General features: G+C 38.9%; 2 pseudogenes; both read right to left on the bottom strand.

Annotated features, from left to right (window-relative positions):
- Positions 1-6973: 6973 nt before the first annotated feature.
- LOC129250398 (uncharacterized) lies at positions 6974-7684 on the bottom strand (annotated as a pseudogene).
- An 8339-nt stretch (positions 7685-16023) lies between these two features.
- LOC129250397 (uncharacterized) lies at positions 16024-16734 on the bottom strand (annotated as a pseudogene).
- Between the last annotated feature and the right edge of the window lie 5069 nt (positions 16735-21803).

The following is a 21803-nucleotide window of genomic DNA, read 5'->3' as shown; positions in this document are numbered from 1 at the left end:
TGAGGAAAGGATGCGGGGTACTTAAAGTTTTTCGTTATTTTGGTTGTGTATGATTTCCCTGAGTTGTAGTTGATGATTGTAATATGTGATATTATCGATGTTTGTGGATTCATTAAAATGCATCAATTTAGGGCCGGAGATATGGATTTTGTTCCAAGTGTGCTCGTAATCTGTCAAAATATATCCATTCTCTAAAATGTGGAGTGGAGCATTATTTTGATTTATTGTTCCGCATGGTGTTGAGTTGTTTTTAAATATTTTTATAGTACAATTGTCTGAGGGTTCTGATTTACAAATAAAGTTATTCATATAGTTTTTACATTTAGTTATCCTTTGATAATCGTTACATGATGCGATTTTAGGGTCTAAATTAATTTTACCATGCTTATGTGCTAGAGGATATACATTAAATAGGCTACATTTAGTTTCGAGGATAGGATATTTGTACGAGTATATTGTTATAATTGTTTCTTGTAGGTAACATATATGCATATCGGCATATTCTAATATATTAATTATTGGAAGATTCCGTTTTACTAAATCGTATACATCTTTCAAATTTAACGTGCCAGAATATAAATGAGTAGTTTTTGCAAAATTTATAGTGTTATTGATTGAAGTCCTCCGTGAGGTAGGCACCTAGCCGTGGTGCGGAGGCTTAGTCGAATCATTAATCAGGCTTTATCATTGGATGGCAGTGGGTTTGTTTAGGTACATTCCAGTAATGAACGAGTTCACTGGGGACCAAAAATGGAGAAAATTTTATTATAATACATATATATCTTAGAAGGAGGACGGTCCTCCCAAAAAACCAACGAAGGTGAACCCGACTGCTGCCATAGCTGCAAGCGAGGTAGTGATAAGACCGCCATTAATAGGAGACAGAGGGGGCTTGCGCGATAGGGCTGATCTCAGTACGAGTACTGAAGGAGGCAACGAGGGACAACGGAGGAGGACGTTGATGTCACGATGGTGGAGACGAAACGGACAGATTCATATAAAGCTGATCCCAATTTATCTACAGCATTCTAAGCTTGCGTCCGCACACCTTTCCGTCCGCTTGGCTGCCGGTGGACTTGACGTAGCCCTCATTCAAGAGCCATGGATATGCGGCAACAAAATCTGTGAACTCGGAGGGAAGAGATTCAAACTCATTACTGTACAAAACACAGGTAAGATCCGCAGCTGCATTTTAGCTAGAAATAGTATCAATATATTCAGGAAGAGGTTCGGGTGCTCGTGAAAGAGGCAGCTCTGAAGAAGAAACACCTGGTTGTCTCCTGCGACGCATATGCACATAACACCCTGTGGGGGAGTAGCGACACTAACGCTAGAGGTGAGTTTTTACTTGACTTTATTCTAGAAAGCAAAATTAGTGTGTTGAATTTAGGCTCAGAGCCGATCTTTGTGACAATGAATAGAGAGGAAGTCCTGGATATCACCCTGGCTTCCGACATGTTTTCCAACTACGTTAAGAGATGGCGCGTTTCAAACGAAAATTCGTTGTCAGACCATCGATACATCGAATTTGAAATCGACATTAGATCCCCTCAAGTCGGTAAGTTTAGAAATATGTATACGAAAAACCGACTGGGGAGTTTACAATAATGAACTAAAAACTTTACTGCCAAAGATAGCCCCCAAAGACCCCACTACATGTGGGAAGCTGGATAAATTGTTTAATCAGGTAAAAAAAAGCAATGAATATCTCTTTAGTAGCCGCCTGTCAGGCCCAGAGGAAAGTCTAAACCACCTTGGTGAACCAAGCAACAAACCTAGCTACAAAAATACCATAGAACTCCAAGAATATTGCCTCCCCGTTTATTAAAATTATCATTAGAAGTTGTCTAAACATGGGCTACATTCCGCTAGGATGGAGAGAGACAAAAGTCTTTTTCATACCCAAGGCAGACAGGTCCTCACACACTAACCCCAAAAACTTCTGACCAGTTAGTCTTAAGTCTTTCCTCCTCAAAATTCTAGAGAGGATAGTGGACGAGTACATACGGAGCGCTATACCAAAAAATAAGTTCTCCTCGGCGCAGCATGCCTACACTAAGGGGAAATCTACAGAAACCGCCTTACACTCGCTTGTCGGGTTTGCTGAAAAAATGTTTATCAGATAAAGAGTTTGCCATGGTTGCCTCCGTATATATAGAAGGCGTTTTCAACAATATAAAGGCGAGCGCTATCGTAGATGCTTTAGAAAACATTGGAGTGGAACCACACGTTATTGCCCTGATAGAAGCAATACTCGTCAGAAAGAAGGTAACGGCAAATTTAGGCAGCACTACTCTAAGCAAACAGGTCTGCCGAGGCACACCTCAAGGTGGTGTCCTCTCCCCTTTCCTCTGGATTTTGGCGGAGAGAGGGGGTGTTAAAGGCAGCTATCCTAACACCCTCATGGACATTCTGCGCTCTAACATGGCCACGCTTAGGAGCTGGATTGAGAGTAGGGGGCTCGCTATAAGTCCCGCAAAAACTGAAATAATTCTCTTCACAAGGAAACATAGGCTTCCTATAATCTCCCCGCTGGTTTTTAAGGGTGTGGACATTCCTTTGAGAGAGAATGTCAAGTACTTAGGACTCATATTATATAGGAAACTCACATGGAAACCTAATACTGAGGAAAGAATAAATAAGGCCAAGGTTGCATTATATACTAGCAAAAAAGCGGTCGGTATTAACTGGGGGTTAACACCTCCCGTTACTTATTGGCTATATAATTCGGTAGTTAGACCAATCTTAATGTATGGTGGTCATCTGCTCTAAAGGCGAGTTACGCTAAAATCATGAGTAAGGTGCTTTAGGACTACCCCAAACAAAGCGCTAGAAGTGCTAATCAATTTGCCTACACTAAATCTCGTAGGGGAAAATGTGGCCACCGCCTCGGATAGTCAAGCGGCCATTAAATCAATGAATGCTTCTATACTAAGATCAAATGTTGCACAGAAATTCCGAGCAGCCCTAAATGATATTAGCGTCGTATTCAAGGTCAGCCTTATTTGGCCTCCGGGACACAGAGATATTGAGGAAAACTTTAGAGCTGATAAGCTAGCCAGAAAAGGTACTGCTCTTCAACTGTTCCGTGATAAAAGTACCATTGGAATGCCTTTGGCCACGAGTAAATTAATAATAAAAACAACATTAATCAAGAGGCCAATAGGTCATGGGAAGATGAAAATACATGTGTAACAGCCAGGCTACTATGGCCGCAAATAAAAAAGCAAAGGACAAAGGAATTGCTTAGCCTCTCAAGAGAAGATATCTCGATGGTCGTGGCTTGTGTCACCGGCCACTGGCTATTTGGAAGGCATTCCTTGAGACTACGAGTATTCTCCAATGAATATTGTAGAAGTTGTAGAGATGAAGAGGAGGAACGAGTACTTCCTTTGCAATTCTCCAGCCTTAGCTAAAATCAGAGCAGGTTTTCTAGGTAAACACTTTCTCAATTCTCTTACAGAACTATCTGGCGTGGGGATTAGACCAATCCTGCGCTTCATAAGAGCCTCAAAATGGTTTCATGAAAGTACATAATTAAACAAGGTTCCCGTGTCGTACAGTGGTATCACAACGGACCTGTGAGGTCTAAGTGAGTTGGTCATATGGACCGACTACCACCATAACCTAACCTAACCTAACCTAACCTATTGATTGAAGTTCATTATAAACTTCTGCTATAACAATGTTTTTGGTTATTGCTTTGGGATCGAGGGCTTCGAGTATTCTCTCGAACTGTGAATTAATTGTTCTTTGCTTATTATTATTTTCTATTAGCATATTAAGTGTAGTTTTGATTTCTACGAGGTCATCATGGTCTGGTGTGACAATGATAAATTTTAACATGGAGCTAAGAAAGTTAAGTGATCTTTGGTCTATATGGTAAATATTTGGAATGAGTTGAGTTTTCAGGGTTTCGATTTTGTTCATTAAAATTTGAGTTTCAGGTTGGTTTCTAAATTATATGCAGATTTCATTATTCTTTCGTATGGCACGATTATTTTTGAGAAATTAGATATGTGACACAAGAAGGTTGCGTCTTGATAAATGTAAACAGGATCTGCTACTACTAGTACATATTTCCTATTGGCTAAATCTATTATAATATATTATCGCAAAGTACGTTAGAGAAAAGTAAGGTAAATATTATTACATATGTACATGCCTTTACTCTGATACTGTCCTTATGTATAATAACTCTTTTATTGGTGGTTATTGTATCACCGTTGTCTTTTTTGACGATATGTTTGGCGTATTTTTTTACGTTTTTGCTCCTTCTATGCGTCTTTGAATATACGACGTCTCCTTCTTTGTACTCGTAGTTCAGCTGTTTGCGATTGCGGTTGTGGTATCGCAAAACTCTCGCTTGGTTTTTTTTTGAAGACGCTTGTTGAAGACCCCCTTTGATTGAAAAACACGTCCTCGGGTCTCTCGTTGGTTGCCGAATGGATTGTTTTGTTGTATTGTCGGACTGCTCCAAATATCTGTTCGTCAGGTGCCGAACAGTGTTGATGTGCTAAGACTTTCGCGAGTTCTATTATGGTACTGTGCGTTCGTTCAACTTGACCGTTAGTTGTCGAATGATAGGCTGGAGTTTTGGTATGCGTTATTTGTAGTCGGTAAATGTTGATTCGTCACTACAAACTTTGCGTTTGGGCTTATTTGAAATAGTATCTCGTCAACGTATTTATATATGTCCTTTTTTGATGGTATTTTTCTCAAATGGCAGAATTTTGAGTATTTGTCGGTTGAACTAATGTAAATATATATCATAAAAAATCAGCTTAAGTGTATGTATTCGTCTACCTTGTTCGGCACTGGTGCTGAACCTATTGGTTGTTTATTTGGCCGGCGTTCATACTTATTTGTGAGGCAAATTTTGCAGTCCTGTACTTCGTGTTTACAAACGTCACGCATGATTGGCCAGTAGTGTCCGATCGAAATTTCCCGTGCGTTATTTTTGTAGTTTCTGTGAGCACGTTTGAGTGTGTCCTATATGATTTATTAGTTACCTTTGGTTTAATTATATTTTATAGTCTGTCTAGCAATTCAGTTTTGGTGTTAAAAAAAGCGTATGCTGGCTGTTAGAAAATATATTTTGTGAGGATATTTCGACGAGGTTCTGGTCTTACTGTTTTATAACAATTTGATTAACGATTGCTTTACGCGTTTGAGTTTTTGTGTTGGGGAACTTTGTGCTGAATGTTGGGAGTTATCAGAATGTAAAGTGTTTATTAGCTGGCGGGAAAGTGCATCAGCAACAACGTTCTGATGTCCGGGTTTGTAAACAAGTTTTGCACCGTATTCTTCAATGAAATTTTTCCATCTCTTTATTTTGTATTGGATTTTTTTTCTGATATGGAGAAGATTAAAGATTGGTGAACAGTGTAATTTGTTAAATCAAATATACCATACAAGTAGTTACGTAGTTTCTGTAGTGACCAAACAATTGCGAGTAACTCTTTTTCATTCGTGGAGTAATTCTGTTCTGGTTGGCTAAGTGTTCGCGAAATAAATGATATGGGTTTCCGGTTTTGCGATAATACAGCTCCTATAGCGTAATTGCTAGCATCTGTGGTTAATTCGTAGGGTTTATTAAAATTGGGTTGAAAGAGTTCAACCTGAGCTAGCAGTTCCACTTTAATTTTTTTCAGCGCTTCTAGTTCAGGTTCGTCTAAGGTGATTTTTATTATTGCGCTTTGATTTTTGGATATGCCACCGTTTTCTCCTCTGAGGAATGTAGTGAGTGGTTTGACAATGGCTGCAAAATTCTGTATGAATTTCCTATAATAACTAGCGAGGCATAGGAAAGATCTGAGTTCCTTCAGTGTTATGGGAATACGAAAATCTTTAATAGCTTGTATTTTTGTAGGGTCTTCTGTGATCCTGTTGTATTTAATTATGTGACCTAAGTATTCCACAGAGTCTTAGAAAAAGTGAGAATTCTCATTAGATATCTTCATGTAGGCTTGGTGAAGCACATTTATAATTATGCGAATGTGTTCGATATGTTCTTCAGGAGAAGAAGAATAAATGAGAACACCATCTTTATAAACGTAAGCCAACTTGCCGATATATGGTCTAAGGATATAGTCTACGCATCTTTGAAAAAAGAAGGAGAATTTTTCAGACCGAAAGGGATGCGAAGAATTTCCTATATGGCTCCATTTACACTAAAGGCAGTTTTTTCCCTGTCGGACTCATAAATAAGAATCTGATGGAAGCCTGATTCTAAATCTAACTTTGTAAATACTTTTGCAATACCAAAACTCTATATAGTCATAGTCACATCAGGTATGGGGTATCTATCTGTGATATTTTGAGTGTTTAGCTACTGAAAGTCTGTGACCATTCTGCGCTTAGGCTTCCCTTGTTCATCGGTACCTTTTTTAGCGACTGTCCAAATGGGAGAGTTGTACGAACTTTTGCTTGGTTGAATTATTTCATTTTTTAAAAGTTTCTTGATTTCTGTGCTAATGAAGTCATTATCCGACATAGGGTACGGATATTGCTTGGTTCAAATAGAATCTTCGGATTTCGTTCTAATGGTAGCTTGTATCGCGATAGTAATATATAAGGTAGCACTTTGTTTGTGACTTCATTTTTTTTGCATACGTTTTTCAATTTCTGCAATATATAATACTTTTCACTATTAACTGTATAATTTATTTTTGGTACAGATTCACTTTCTTTCCTGGCCCTATACTTATAACTGAGCTTGTACTCGAAAAGGTCGATCTCTGCTTTTATTTTTCTAAGTCCCTGTTCCCCCAGAAGCATATAAAATTCTTCTTATGCATCTGTTTCAAAAAATGTGATATTATGTTCTAATAGTGTTGCAATTTTTTTGATTTTGTTATTGAATAACCGTGAAGGGTTTCCACTTTTACAGGTTTTATGGAAATAGACTCACCGAAGTTACATTTTGTACTTATATACTTGTTGGTTGCTCCAGTGTCGATCAGGATGTTAATTAGTTTGCCTGTATCCCTGCAGTGGCGTTGCAGACACGCAAATCGTTTATGCGCCTTAAAAAAACACTGCCTGTTTCATATTAATCATTTCCGTATTCTGCTGCAAGCGATTGCATTTTTTCTTCGCGTGTTTGATTCACACGTTGCACCTTCTGTTGTGTGTTGTAGTTACGAGATGAAGGATTTCGGTCTCTTTTTTGAGAATCTCCTCGAAATGGATTATTTGGAGCTAATCCTTGCATTTGGCGGTCATAGCTGTTTTGTTGGGATGGATCTACGTCCATTGGTTCGAGCTGTTGCCTGGGTGAAGTTTAGTTGCATTGCACCTGTACGTTGGGTCAGTACCTTTGTGGTATCTCATAATATCTTCTGCCTTGGTTTTGATACTGCAATGTACTATTATATTATCTGTGCTGATTATATTACGGAACGTCGAATTGTGAGTTCACGCTATCGTGGTATATCGTACTTGCGATAGCGTAAGCGGTTTCTAAGTCATTTGGATTGTGGCTATATAGGGTGTCGCCGGTATATTTGCTGTTCAGACAAAGAATGAATGCCCTTACAGCTTTCTTGTTCGCATACTCTTTCATAGGTGATGTATTTCCTGAGCTATCCCTCTCAACTTTATTGAGTGCAAGATTAAGTCCCTTACTGACTTCGCAATGGAATTCTGCCAAGGTTCTTTTTCCCTGCCTTATTCTCTTCATTTCTTTGAGCAACACATGCAGTGGTCTCTGGTCCGCGTAAGTGTAATCGAGATGGTCTATTATATCATAAAAATGGAATTTGGTGTCGTGGTTAATTCAAATGTCGGCCGCCTCTCTTAAAATTTTCGAATGTATAATAGAGAGTGCCGTGTAGTAAGTGGGTGTAGTAGAGTAATTCTTTACATTTTCCATGTGTGCCCAGGCACGTTTTCTCCATGAACGATATTGGTTCTTATTGCCTGTGAATATGGGTCACGTTTTGAAAATTTCTAGGTTAGTTTGTGACTCATTGGTGATATGTGGTGTACAGTCCTGGTATTGATTGGTGATGTGATGTTAGAAGTTGCGATAGAACTCAATCTATGTTTAGTTTCAGTGAGTCCTGTGGTCCGAGCAGCGATTTGTGCCCTTAGATTAGCGATTTCCTGTGCAGTCATTTCGGAGTCTATGTCCAACGATAAACGTGATTAATTGAAGATTGCTTGTCGCTTTCTTTGCGATTCCAGTGTGATGTCTTTTTTTCAGGATGTGCTGTTCGTATTGCTTATCACGTTGCTCTAAGGGATAATTATTCCGATTTTTCAGGAATCCAATTTTTTCCTTCTTTAGGAACGGGGAATTTTTTATTTTTGTTCTGTAATGCAGGATATGGCTTGTTCAAGAATGAACGGACGAGCCAACAGCTAATATCGTTTTCACGATATGAGAAAAAAGAATATCTTCTTATATTTTAACGCCGAGGTGGGTGTTTATTTCCGATATTCTTAAGACTAACTTGTTACATAAATCTTACTGATATTTACTATTTAAATGCGGCGGTTGTTATCCCATTGAGATAATTCGTTGCTGATTGTGTATTGTTTACTTTTACTTGTAGATAACTATTTGAATGTTTATGGTTTGTTTTGGTGATACCGAATTTCTATTGTTGCAGTTCATGATAATGCATGTGAAAACAAGTCCTATTGTCTTAATGTTGTTTACTTGATAATGCATGTCTGTTGACCATGAACTGAAGTGTTTAGAAATGCAGAGAGTGAGGCCATGTCGTTAACTCCCCTCCTTCTTAAGACGTAGCGTCCTAGCAATGGTGTTGCTACAAGTTGCTTTTGAAGACGGGTCATTTAGATTTCATATAATTCTTCAATTTGCCTTTGTCTGTTAAGCATTCTTCTATTTTCGTAGTATCGCCAGAGCTGTACCATACCGTTAGTGATAACTACCAAGGTAAAGAATCCCATTACGATGAAGAACGTAAACTGTACAGGATTTTCTTCAATAGGTATCAAAAATGTTGAGAGTTTTTGTATATTGCTGAATTTGTATATCGAACTTGAGGAAAGGATGCGGGGTACTTAAAGTTTTTCGTTATTTTGGTTGTGTATGATTTCCCTGAGTTGTAGTTGATGATTGTAATATGTGATATTATCGATGTTTGTGGATTCATTAAAATGCATCAATTTAGGGCCGGAGATATGGATTTTGTTCCAAGTGTGCTCGTAATCTGTCAAAATATATCCATTCTCTAAAATGTGGAGTGGAGCATTATTTTGATTTATTGTTCCGCATGGTGCTGAGTTTTTTTTAAATATTTTTATAGTACAATTGTCTGAGGGTTCTGATTTACAAATAAAGTTATTCATATAGTTTTTACATTTAGTTATCCTTTGATAATCGTTACATGATGCGATTTTAGGGTCTAAATTAATTTTACCATGCTTATGTGCTAGAGGATATACATTAAATAGGCTACATTTAGTTTCGAGGATAGGATATTTGTACGAGTATATTGTTATAATTGTTTCTTGTAGGTAACATATATGCATATCGGCATATTCTAATATATTAATTATTGGAAGATTCCGTTTTACTAAATCGTATACATCTTTCAAATTTAACGTGCCAGAATATAAATGAGTAGTTTTTGCAAAATTTATAGAGTTATTGATTGAAGTCCTCCGCGAGGTAGGCACCTAGTCGTGGTGCGGAGGCTTAGTCGAATCATTAATCAGGCTTTATCATTGGATGGCAGTGGGTTTGTTTAGGTACATTCCAGTAATGAACGAGTTCACTGGGGACCAAAAATGGAGAAAATTTTATTATAATACATATATATCTTAGAAGGAGGACGGTCCTCCCAAAAAACCAACGAAGGTGAACCCGACTGCTGCCATAGCTGCAAGCGAGGTAGTGATAAGACCGCCATTAATAGGAGACAGAGGGGGCTTGCGCGATAGGGCTGATCTCAGTACGAGTACTGAAGGAGGCAACGAGGGACAACGGAGGAGGACGTTGATGTCACGATGGTGGAGACGAAACGGACAGATTCATATAAAGCTGATCCCAATTTATCTACACCATTCTAAGCTTGCGTCCGCACACCTTTCCGTCCGCTTGGCTGCCGGTGGACTTGACGTAGCCCTCATTCAAGAGCCATGGATATGCGGCAACAAAATCTGTGAACTCGGAGGGAAGAGATTCAAACTCATTACTGTACAAAACACAGGTAAGATCCGCAGCTGCATTTTAGCTAGAAATAATATCAATATATTCAGGAAGAGGTTCGGGTGCTCGTGAAAGAGGCAGCTCTGAAGAAGAAACACCTGGTTGTCTCCTGCGACGCATATGCACATAACACCCTGTGGGGGAGTAGCGACACTAACGCTAGAGGTGAGTTTTTACTTGACTTTATTCTAGAAAGCAAAATTAGTGTGTTGAATTTAGGCTCAGAGCCGATCTTTGTGACAATGAATAGAGAGGAAGTCCTGGATATCACCCTGGCTTCCGACATGTTTTCCAACTACGTTAAGAGATGGCGCGTTTCAAACGAAAATTCGTTGTCAGACCATCGATACATCGAATTTGAAATCGACATTAGATCCCCTCAAGTCGGTAAGTTTAGAAATATGTATACGAAAAACCGACTGGGGAGTTTACAATAATGAACTAAAAACTTTACTGCCAAAGATAGCCCCCAAAGACCCCACTACATGTGGGAAGCTGGATAAATTGTTTAATCAGGTAAAAAAAAGCAATGAATATCTCTTTAGTAGCCGCCTGTCAGGCCCAGAGGAAAGTCTAAACCACCTTGGTGAACCAAGCAACAAACCTAGCTACAAAAATACCATAGAACTCCAAGAATATTGCCTCCCCGTTTATTAAAATTATCATTAGAAGTTGTCTAAACATGGGCTACATTCCGCTAGGATGGAGAGAGACAAAAGTCTTTTTCATACCCAAGGCAGACAGGTCCTCACACACTAACCCCAAAAACTTCTGACCAGTTAGTCTTAAGTCTTTCCTCCTCAAAATTCTAGAGAGGATAGTGGACGAGTACATACGGAGCGCTATACCAAAAAATAAGTTCTCCTCGGCGCAGCATGCCTACACTAAGGGGAAATCTACAGAAACCGCCTTACACTCGCTTGTCGGGTTTGCTGAAAAAATGTTTATCAGATAAAGAGTTTGCCATGGTTGCCTCCGTATATATAGAAGGCGTTTTCAACAATATAAAGGCGAGCGCTATCGTAGATGCTTTAGAAAACATTGGAGTGGAACCACACTTTATTGCCCTGATAGAAGCAATACTCGTCAGAAAGAAAGTAACGGCAAATTTAGGCAGCACTACTCTAAGCAAACAGGTCTGCCGAGGCACACCTCAAGGTGGTGTCCTCTCCCCTTTCCTCTGGATTTTGGCGGAGAGAGGGGGTGTTAAAGGCAGCTATCCTAACACCCTCATGGACATTCTGCGCTCTAACATGGCCACGCTTAGGAGCTGGATTGAGAGTAGGGGGCTCGCTATAAGTCCCGCAAAAACTGAAATAATTCTCTTCACAAGGAAACATAGGCTTCCTATAATCTCCCCGCTGGTTTTTAAGGGTGTGGACATTCCTTTGAGAGAGAATGTCAAGTACTTAGGACTCATATTATATAGGAAACTCACATGGAAACCTAATACTGAGGAAAGAATAAATAAGGCCAAGGTTGCATTATATACTAGCAAAAAAGCGGTCGGTATTAACTGGGGGTTAACACCTCCCGTTACTTATTGGCTATATAATTCGGTAGTTAGACCAATCTTAATATATGGTGGTCATCTGCTCTAAAGGCGAGTTACGCTAAAATCATGAGTAAGGTCAAAAGAACAGCTCTTTTATGCATCTCTGGTGCTTTAAGGACTACCCCAAACAAAGCGCTAGAAGTGCTAATCAATTTGCCTACACTAAATCTCGTAGGGGAAAATGTGGCCACCGCCTCGCATAGTCAAGCGGCCATTAAATCAATGAATGCTTCTATACTAAGATCAAATGTTGCACAGAAATTCCGAGCAGCCCTAAATGATATTAGCGTCGTATTCAAGGTCAGCCTTATTTGGCCTCCGGGACACAGAGATATTGAGGAAAACTTTAGAGCTGATAAGCTAGCCAGAAAAGGTACTGCTCTTCAACTGTTCCGTGATAAAAGTACCATTGGAATGCCTTTGGCCACGAGTAAATTAATAATAAAAACAACATTAACCAAGAGGCCAATAGGTCATGGGAAGATGAAAATACATGTGTAACAGCCAGGCTACTATGGCCGCAAATAAAAAAGCAAAGGACAAAGGAATTGCTTAGCCTCTCAAGAGAAGATATCTCGATGGTCGTGGCTTGTGTCACCGGCCACTGGCTATTTGGAAGGCATTCCTTGAGACTACGAGTATTCTCCAATGAATATTGTAGAAGTTGTAGAGATGAAGAGGAGGAACGAGTACTTCCTTTGCAATTCTCCAGCCTTAGCTAAAATCAGAGCAGGTTTTCTAGGTAAACACTTTCTCAATTCTCTTACAGAACTATCTGGCGTGGGGATTAGACCAATCCTGCGCTTCATAAGAGCCTCAAAATGGTTTCATGAAAGTACATAATTAAACAAGGTTCCCGTGTCATACAGTGGTATCACAACGGACCTGTGAGGTCTAAGTGAGTTGGTCATATGGACCGACTACCACCATAACCTAACCTAACCTAACCTAACCTATTGATTGAAGTTCATTATAAACTTCTGCTATAACAATGTTTTTGGTTATTGCTTTGGGATCGAGGGCTTCGAGTATTCTCTCGAACTGTGAATTAATTGTTCTTTGCTTATTATTATTTTCTATTAGCATATTAAGTGTAGTTTTGATTTCTACGAGGTCATCATGGTCTGGTGTGACAATGATAAATTTTAACATGGAGCTAAGAAAGTTAAGTGATCTTTGGTCTATATGGTAAATATTTGGAATGAGTTGAGTTTTCAGGGTTTCGATTTTGTTCATTAAAATTTGAGTTTCAGGTTGGTTTCTAAATTATATGCAGATTTCATTATTCTTTCGTATGGCACGATTATTTTTGAGAAATTAGATATGTGACACAAGAAGGTTGCGTCTTGATAAATGTAAACAGGATCTGCTTCTACTAGTACATATTTCCTATTGGCTAAATCTATTATAATATATTATCGCAAAGTACGTTAGAGAAAAGTAAGGTAAATATTATTACATATGTACATGCCTTTACTCTGATACTGTCCTTATGTATAATAACTCTTTTATTGGTGGTTATTGTATCACCGTTGTCTTTTTTGACGATATGTTTGGCGTATTTTTTTACGTTTTTGCTCCTTCTATGCGTCTTTGAATATACGACGTCTCCTTCTTTGTACTCGTAGTTCAGCTGTTTGCGATTGCGGTTGTGGTATCGCAAAACTCTCGCTTGGTTTTTTTTTGAAGACGCTTGTTGAAGACCCCCTTTGATTGAAAAACACGTCCTCGGGTCTCTCGTTGGTTGCCGAATGGATTGTTTTGTTGTATTGTCGGACTGCTCCAAATATCTGTTCGTCAGGTGCCGAACAGTGTTGATGTGCTAAGACTTTCGCGAGTTCTATTATGGTACTGTGCGTTCGTTCAACTTGACCGTTAGTTGTCGAATGATAGGCTGGAGTTTTGGTATGCGTTATTTGTAGTCGGTAAATGTTGATTCGTCACTACAAACTTTGCGTTTGGGCTTATTTGAAATAGTATCTCGTCAACGTATTTATATATGTCCTTTTTTGATGGTATTTTTCTCAAATGGCAGAATTTTGAGTATTTGTCGGTTGAACTAATGTAAATATATATCATAAAAAATCAGCTTAAGTGTATGTATTCGTCTACCTTGTTCGGCACTGGTGCTGAACCTATTGGTTGTTTATTTGGCCGGCGTTCATACTTATTTGTGAGGCAAATTTTGCAGTCCTGTACTTCGTGTTTACAAACGTCACGCATGATTGGCCAGTAGTGTCCGATCGAAATTTCCCGTGCGTTATTTTTGTAGTTTCTGTGAGCACGTTTGAGTGTGTCCTATATGATTTATTAGTTACCTTTGGTTTAATTATATTTTATAGTCTGTCTAGCAATTCAGTTTTGGTGTTAAAAAAAGCGTATGCTGGCTGTTAGAAAATATATTTTGTGAGGATATTTCGACGAGGTTCTGGTCTTACTGTTTTATAACAATTTGATTAACGATTGCTTTACGCGTTTGAGTTTTTGTGTTGGGGAACTTTGTGCTGAATGTTGGGAGTTATCAGAATGTAAAGTGTTTATTAGCTGGCGGGAAAGTGCATCAGCAACAACGTTCTGATGTCCGGGTTTGTAAACAAGTTTTGCACCGTATTCTTCAATGAAATTTTTCCATCTCTTTATTTTGTATTGGATTTTTTTTCTGATATGGAGAAGATTAAAGATTGGTGAACAGTGTAATTTGTTAAATCAAATATACCATACAAGTAGTTACGTAGTTTCTGTAGTGACCAAACAATTGCGAGTAACTCTTTTTCATTCGTGGAGTAATTCTGTTCTGGTTGGCTAAGTGTTCGCGAAATAAATGATATGGGTTTCCGGTTTTGCGATAATACAGCTCCTATAGCGTAATTGCTAGCATCTGTGGTTAATTCGTAGGGTTTATTAAAATTGGGTTGAAAGAGTTCAACCTGAGCTAGCAGTTCCACTTTAATTTTTTTCAGCGCTTCTAGTTCAGGTTCGTCTAAGGTGATTTTTATTATTGCGCTTTGATTTTTGGATATGCCACCGTTTTCTCCTCTGAGGAATGTAGTGAGTGGTTCGACAATGGCTGCAAAATTCTGTATGAATTTCCTATAATAACTAGCGAGGCATAGGAAAGATCTGAGTTCCTTCAGTGTTATGGGAATACGAAAATCTTTAATAGCTTGTATTTTTGTAGGGTCTTCTGTGATCCTGTTGTATTTAATTATGTGACCTAAGTATTCCACAGAGTCTTAGAAAAAGTGAGAATTCTCATTAGATATCTTCATGTAGGCTTGGTGAAGCACATTTATAATTATGCGAATGTGTTCGATATGTTCTTCAGGAGAAGAAGAATAAATGAGAACACCATCTTTATAAACGTAAGCCAACTTGCCGATATATGGTCTAAGGATATAGTCTACGCATCTTTGAAAAAAGAAGGAGAATTTTTCAGACCGAAAGGGATGCGAAGAATTTCCTATATGGCTCCATTTACACTAAAGGCAGTTTTTTCCCTGTCGGACTCATAAATAAGAATCTGATGGAAGCCTGATTCTAAATCTAACTTTGTAAATACTTTTGCAATACCAAAACTCTATATAGTCATAGTCACATCAGGTATGGGGTATCTATCTGTGATATTTTGAGTGTTTAGCTACTGAAAGTCTGTGACCATTCTGCGCTTAGGCTTCCCTTGTTCATCGGTACCTTTTTTAGCGACTGTCCAAATGGGAGAGTTGTACGAACTTTTGCTTGGTTGAATTATTTCATTTTTTAAAAGTTTCTTGATTTCTGTGCTAATGAAGTCATTATCCGACATAGGGTACGGATATTGCTTGGTTCAAATAGAATCTTCGGATTTCGTTCTAATGGTAGCTTGTATCGCGATAGTAATATATAAGGTAGCACTTTGTTTGTGACTTCATTTTTTTTGCATACGTTTTTCAATTTCTGCAATATATAATACTTTTCACTATTAACTGTATAATTTATTTTTGGTACAGATTCACTTTCTTTCCTGGCCCTATACTTATAACTGAGCTTGTACTCGAAAAGGTCGATCTCTGCTTTTATTTTTCTAAGTCCCTGTTCACCCAGAAGCATATAAAATTCTTCTTATGCATCTGTTTCAAAAAATGTGATATTATGTTCTAATAGTGTTGCAATTTTTTTGATTTTGTTATTGAATAACCGTGAAGGGTTTCCACTTTTACAGGTTTTATGGAAATAGACTCACCGAAGTTACATTTTGTACTTATATACTTGTTGGTTGCTCCAGTGTCGATCAGGATGTTAATTAGTTTGCCTGTATCCCTGCAGTGGCGTTGCAGACACGCAAATCGTTTATGCGCCTTAAAAAAACACTGCCTGTTTCATATTAATCATTTCCGTATTCTGCTGCAAGCGATTGCATTTTTTCTTCGCGTGTTTGATTCACACGTTGCACCTTCTGTTGTGTGTTGTAGTTACGAGATGAAGGATTTCGGTCTCTTTTTTGAGAATCTCCTCGAAATGGATTATTTGGAGCTAATCCTTGCATTTGGCGGTCATAGCTGTTTTGTTGGGATGGATCTACGTCCATTGGTTCGAGCTGTTGCCTGGGTGAAGTTTAGTTGCATTGCACCTGTACGTTGGGTCAGTACCTTTGTGGTATCTCATAATATCTTCTGCCTTGGTTTTGATACTGCAATGTACTATTATATTATCTGTGCTGATTATATTACGGAACGTCGAATTGTGAGTTCACGCTATCGTGGTATATCGTACTTGCGATAGCGTAAGCGGTTTCTAAGTCATTTGGATTGTGGCTATATAGGGTGTCGCCGGTATATTTGCTGTTCAGACAAAGAATGAATGCCCTTACAGCTTTCTTGTTCGCATACTCTTTCATAGGTGATGTATTTCCTGAGCTATCCCTCTCAACTTTATTGAGTGCAAGATTAAGTCCCTTACTGACTTCGCAATGGAATTCTGCCAAGGTTCTTTTTCCCTGCCTTATTCTCTTCATTTCTTTGAGCAACACATGCAGTGGTCTCTGGTCCGCGTAAGTGTAATCGAGATGGTCTATTATATCATAAAAATGGAATTTGGTGTCGTGGTTAATTCAAATGTCGGCCGCCTCTCTTAAAATTTTCGAATGTATAATAGAGAGTGCCGTGTAGTAAGTGGGTGTAGTAGAGTAATTCTTTACATTTTCCATGTGTGCCCAGGCACGTTTTCTCCATGAACGATATTGGTTCTTATTGCCTGTGAATATGGGTCACGTTTTGAAAATTTCTAGGTTAGTTTGTGACTCATTGGTGATATGTGGTGTACAGTCCTGGTATTGATTGGTGATGTGATGTTAGAAGTTGCGATAGAACTCAATCTATGTTTAGTTTCAGTGAGTCCTGTGGTCCGAGCAGCGATTTGTGCCCTTAGATTAGCGATTTCCTGTGCAGTCATTTCGGAGTCTATGTCCAACGATAAACGTGATTAATTGAAGATTGCTTGTCGCTTTCTTTGCGATTCCAGTGTGATGTCTTTTTTTCAGGATGTGCTGTTCGTATTGCTTATCACGTTGCTCTAAGGGATAATTATTCCGATTTTTCAGGAATCCAATTTTTTCCTTCTTTAGGAACGGGGAATTTTTTATTTTTGTTCTGTAATGCAGGATATGGCTTGTTCAAGAATGAACGGACGAGCCAACAGCTAATATCGTTTTCACGATATGAGAAAAAAGAATATCTTCTTATATTTTAACGCCGAGGTGGGTGTTTATTTCCGATATTCTTAAGACTAACTTGTTACATAAATCTTACTGATATTTACTATTTAAATGCGGCGGTTGTTATCCCATTGAGATAATTCGTTGCTGATTGTGTATTGTTTACTTTTACTTGTAGATAACTATTTGAATGTTTATGGTTTGTTTTGGTGATACCGAATTTCTATTGTTGCAGTTCATGATAATGCATGTGAAAACAAGTCCTATTGTCTTAATGTTGTTTACTTGATAATGCATGTCTGTTGACCATGAACTGAAGTGTTTAGAAATGCAGAGAGTGAGGCCATGTCGTTAACTCCCCTCCTTCTTAAGACGTAGCGTCCTAGCAATGGTGTTGCTACAAGTTGCTTTTGAAGACGGGTCATTTAGATTTCATATAATTCTTCAATTTGCCTTTGTCTGTTAAGCATTCTTCTATTTTCGTAGTATCGCCAGAGCTGTACCATACCGTTAGTGATAACTACCAAGGTAAAGAATCCCATTACGATGAAGAACGTAAACTGTACAGGATTTTCTTCAATAGGTATCAAAAATGTTGAGAGTTTTTGTATATTGCTGAATTTGTATATCGAACTTGAGGAAAGGATGCGGGGTACTTCAAGTTTTTCGTTATTTTGGTTGTGTATGATTTCCCTGAGTTGTAGTTGATGATTGTAATATGTGATATTATCGATGTTTGTGGATTCATTAAAATGCATCAATTTAGGGCCGGAGATATGGATTTTGTTCCAAGTGTGCTCGTAATCTGTCAAAATATATCCATTCTCTAAAATGTGGAGTGGAGCATTATTTTGATTTATTGTTCCGCATGGTGCTGAGTTTTTTTTAAATATTTTTATAGTACAATTGTCTGAGGGTTCTGATTTACAAATAAAGTTATTCATATAGTTTTTACATTTAGTTATCCTTTGATAATCGTTACATGATGCGATTTTAGGGTCTAAATTAATTTTACCATGCTTATGTGCTAGAGGATATACATTAAATAGGCTACATTTAGTTTCGAGGATAGGATATTTGTACGAGTATATTGTTATAATTGTTTCTTGTAGGTAACATATATGCATATCGGCATATTCTAATATATTAATTATTGGAAGATTCCGTTTTACTAAATCGTATACATCTTTCAAATTTAACGTGCCAGAATATAAATGAGTAGTTTTTGCAAAATTTATAGAGTTATTGATTGAAGTCCTCCGCGAGGTAGGCACCTAGTCGTGGTGCGGAGGCTTAGTCGAATCATTAATCAGGCTTTATCATTGGATGGCAGTGGGTTTGTTTAGGTACATTCCAGTAATGAACGAGTTCACTGGGGACCAAAAATGGAGAAAATTTTATTATAATACATATATATCTTAGAAGGAGGACGGTCCTCCCAAAAAACCAACGAAGGTGAACCCGACTGCTGCCATAGCTGCAAGCGAGGTAGTGATAAGACCGCCATTAATAGGAGACAGAGGGGGCTTGCGCGATAGGGCTGATCTCAGTACGAGTACTGAAGGAGGCAACGAGGGACAACGGAGGAGGACGTTGATGTCACGATGGTGGAGACGAAACGGACAGATTCATATAAAGCTGATCCCAATTTATCTACACCATTCTAAGCTTGCGTCCGCACACCTTTCCGTCCGCTTGGCTGCCGGTGGACTTGACGTAGCCCTCATTCAAGAGCCATGGATATGCGGCAACAAAATCTGTGAACTCGGAGGGAAGAGATTCAAACTCATTACTGTACAAAACACAGGTAAGATCCGCAGCTGCATTTTAGCTAGAAATAATATCAATATATTCAGGAAGAGGTTCGGGTGCTCGTGAAAGAGGCAGCTCTGAAGAAGAAACACCTGGTTGTCTCCTGCGACGCATATGCACATAACACCCTGTGGGGGAGTAGCGACACTAACGCTAGAGGTGAGTTTTTACTTGACTTTATTCTAGAAAGCAAAATTAGTGTGTTGAATTTAGGCTCAGAGCCGATCTTTGTGACAATGAATAGAGAGGAAGTCCTGGATATCACCCTGGCTTCCGACATGTTTTCCAACTACGTTAAGAGATGGCGCGTTTCAAACGAAAATTCGTTGTCAGACCATCGATACATCGAATTTGAAATCGACATTAGATCCCCTCAAGTCGGTAAGTTTAGAAATATGTATACGAAAAACCGACTGGGGAGTTTACAATAATGAACTAAAAACTTTACTGCCAAAGATAGCCCCCAAAGACCCCACTACATGTGGGAAGCTGGATAAATTGTTTAATCAGGTAAAAAAAAGCAATGAATATCTCTTTAGTAGCCGCCTGTCAGGCCCAGAGGAAAGTCTAAACCACCTTGGTGAACCAAGCAACAAACCTAGCTACAAAAATACCATAGAACTCCAAGAATATTGCCTCCCCGTTTATTAAAATTATCATTAGAAGTTGTCTAAACATGGGCTACATTCCGCTAGGATGGAGAGAGACAAAAGTCTTTTTCATACCCAAGGCAGACAGGTCCTCACACACTAACCCCAAAAACTTCTGACCAGTTAGTCTTAAGTCTTTCCTCCTCAAAATTCTAGAGAGGATAGTGGACGAGTACATACAGAGCGCTATACCAAAAAATAAGTTCTCCTCGGCGCAGCATGCCTACACTAAGGGGAAATCTACAGAAACCGCCTTACACTCGCTTGTCGGGTTTGCTGAAAAAATGTTTATCAGATAAAGAGTTTGCCATGGTTGCCTCCGTATATATAGAAGGCGTTTTCAACAATATAAAGGCGAGCGCTATCGTAGATGCTTTAGAAAACATTGGAGTGGAACCACACTTTATTGCCCTGATAGAAGCAATACTCGTCAGAAAGAAGGTAACGGCAAATTTAGGCAGCACTACTCTAAGCAAACAGGTCTGCCGAGGCACACCTCAAGGTGGTGTCCTCTCCCCTTTCCTCTGGATTTTGGCGGAGAGAGGGGGTGTTAAAGGCAGCTATCCTAACACCCTCATGGACATTCTGCGCTCTAACATGGCCACGCTTAGGAGCTGGATTGAGAGTAGGGGGCTCGCTATAAGTCCCGCAAAAACTGAAATAATTCTCTTCACAAGGAAACATAGGCTTCCTATAATCTCCCCGCTGGTTTTTAAGGGTGTGGACATTCCTTTGAGAGAGAATGTCAAGTACTTAGGACTCATATTATATAGGAAACTCACATGGAAACCTAATACTGAGGAAAGAATAAATAAGGCCAAGGTTGCATCATATACTAGCAAAAAAGCGGTCGGTATTAACTGGGGGTTAACACCTCCCGTTACTTATTGGCTATATAATTCGGTAGTTAGACCAATCTTAATATATGGTGGTCATCTGCTCTAAAGGCGAGTTACGCTAAAATCATGAGTAAGGTCAAAAGAACAGCTCTTTTATGCATCTCTGTGCTAATCAATTTGCCTACACTAAATCTCGTAGGGGAAAATGTGGCCACCGCCTCGCATAGTCAAGCGGCCATTAAATCAATGAATGCTTCTATACTAAGATCAAATGTTGCACAGAAATTCCGAGCAGCCCTAAATGATATTAGCGTCGTATTCAAGGTCAGCCTTATTTGGCCTCCGGGACACAGAGATATTGAGGAAAACTTTAGAGCTGATAAGCTAGCCAGAAAAGGTACTGCTCTTCAACTGTTCCGTGATAAAAGTACCATTGGAATGCCTTTGGCCACGAGTAAATTAATAATAAAAACAACATTAACCAAGAGGCCAATAGGTCATGGGAAGATGAAAATACATGTGTAACAGCCAGGCTACTATGGCCGCAAATAAAAAAGCAAAGGACAAAGGAATTGCTTAGCCTCTCAAGAGAAGATATCTCGATGGTCGTGGCTTGTGTCACCGGCCACTGGCTATTTGGAAGGCATTCCTTGAGACTACGAGTATTCTCCAATGAATATTGTAGAAGTTGTAGAGATGAAGAGGAGGAACGAGTACTTCCTTTGCAATTCTCCAGCCTTAGCTAAAATCAGAGCAGGTTTTCTAGGTAAACACTTTCTCAATTCTCTTACAGAACTATCTGGCGTGGGGATTAGACCAATCCTGCGCTTCATAAGAGCCTCAAAATGGTTTCATGAAAGTACATAATTAAACAAGGTTCCCGTGTCGTACAGTGGTATCACAACGGACCTGTGAGGTCTAAGTGAGTTGGTCATATGGACCGACTACCACCATAACCTAACCTAACCTAACCTAACCTAACCTATTGATTGAAGTTCATTATAAACTTCTGCTATAACAATGTTTTTGGTTATTGCTTTGGGATCGAGGGCTTCGAGTATTCTCTCGA

This window comes from Anastrepha obliqua, chromosome 6 (genome assembly GCF_027943255.1).
Source record: "Anastrepha obliqua isolate idAnaObli1 chromosome 6, idAnaObli1_1.0, whole genome shotgun sequence".
NCBI classification, from domain to species: Eukaryota; Metazoa; Arthropoda; class Insecta; order Diptera; family Tephritidae; genus Anastrepha; species Anastrepha obliqua.
This window is presented reverse-complemented; position numbering and strand designations above follow the sequence as displayed.